Below are 1,713 nucleotides of genomic sequence, written 5' to 3' on the forward strand. Positions count from 1 at the left end.
AGATGGTCCAGCCAATGGAGAGATGGTCCAGGGAATGCAGAGATTGTCCAGGGAATGTGGTGATTGTCCAACCAATGGAGAGATGCTCCAGCCAATGGAGAGGTGTTCCAGTCAATGGAATGATGGTCCAGCCAATGGAGAGATGGTCCAGGGAATGGAGCGATGGTCCAGGGAATGAAGAGATGGTCCAGGGAATGGAGAGATGGTCCAGGGAGTGGTGAGGTGTTCCAATAAATGGAGAGATGGTTCAGCCAATGGAGAGATGTTCCCGTCGATGAAGAGATGGTCCAGGGAATGGAGAGATGGTCCAGGGAGTGGAAAGATGGTCCAGGGAATGAAGAGATGGTCCAGGGAATGGAGAGATGGTCCAGGGAGTGGTGAGGTGTTCCAATAAATGGAGAGATGGTTCAGCCAATGAAGAGATGGTCCAGGGAATGGAGAGATGGTCCAGGGAATGGAGAGATGGTCCAACCAATGGAGAGATGGTCCAGGGAATGCAGAAACAGTCCAGTCAATGGAGAGATGTTCCAGGGAATGAAGAGATGGTCCAGGGAATGGAGAGAAAGTACAGGGAGTGGGGAGGTGTTCCAGTGAATGGGGAGATGGTTCAGCCAATGGAGAGATGGTCCAGTCAATGAAGAGATGGTCCAGGGAATGAAGAGATGGTCCAGGGAATGGAGAGATGGTCCAGGGAGTGGTGAGGTGTTCCAATAAATGGAGAGATGGTTCAGCCAATGGAGAGATGGTTCAGGGAATGAAGAGATGGCCCAGTGAATGGAGAGATTGTCCAGGAAATGAAGAGAAGGTCCAGGGAATGGAAAGATGGTTGAACCAATGGAGAGATGGTCCTGTCAATGAAGAGATGGTCCAGGGAATGGAGAGATGGTCCACGGAAAGGAGAAATGGTCTAGGGAATGGAGAGATGATCCAACCAATGGAGAGATGTTCCAGGGAATGGAGAGATGGTCCAGGGAACAGAGAGATGGTCCAGCCGATGGAGAGATGTTCCAGGGAATGGAGAGATGTTCCAGGGAATGGAGAGATGGTTTAGTCAATGGAAAGATGGTCCAGGGAATGGAGAGATGGTCCAGAAAATGGAGAGATTGTCCAGGGAGTGGAGAGATGGTCCAGGGAATGGAGAGATGATCCAGCCAATGGAGAGATGGTCCAGCCAAAGGAGAGATGGTTTAGTCAATGGAGAGATGGTCCAGTCAATGGGCGGACAACCAATTCTGTTATTCCATTTCATTGTCCCGAAAGCTTTCTCTCCGGGGGACAGACTCTTTGTTGAGGGGATCCAATCCCATCTGCATTGTCCGGGCAGGAAAACTAAGAGAAAAGGCTGAGAGTTTTGGCTGTTGTCATTCGGACACTTGCTGCCGGGTCGCGTATCATCAAGGTGATGGCCTTGTGGACATGGTCATCCTCATCGTCCCAAAGCAGGCTGTGATCCTTGGGCATGTTCTTCAGGAGATGCCCCATGAAGATGACGGCGTTTGCCCGGATCTCCGGGGAGGGGTTGCTGCAGAAGTGGAGGCTGCTGCTGAGGTAGGTTTGGATGTAGTCCGGCAGATCCCACGCGATGTTCCTGGTCAGCTTGCTCAGAAAGGCCCAGTAACATGGGCTGCGGCCCTGTGGGAGGTCGCTCTGAAAGGTCACGCGCAAGTCGTCCGAGCCCACGAGAGGCCCGAGCGAGGCCAACACGCGTCCACA

Source organism: Carcharodon carcharias, assembly GCF_017639515.1.
Source record: "Carcharodon carcharias isolate sCarCar2 chromosome 37 unlocalized genomic scaffold, sCarCar2.pri SUPER_37_unloc_1, whole genome shotgun sequence".
In the NCBI taxonomy this organism is placed as follows: Eukaryota; Metazoa; Chordata; class Chondrichthyes; order Lamniformes; family Lamnidae; genus Carcharodon; species Carcharodon carcharias.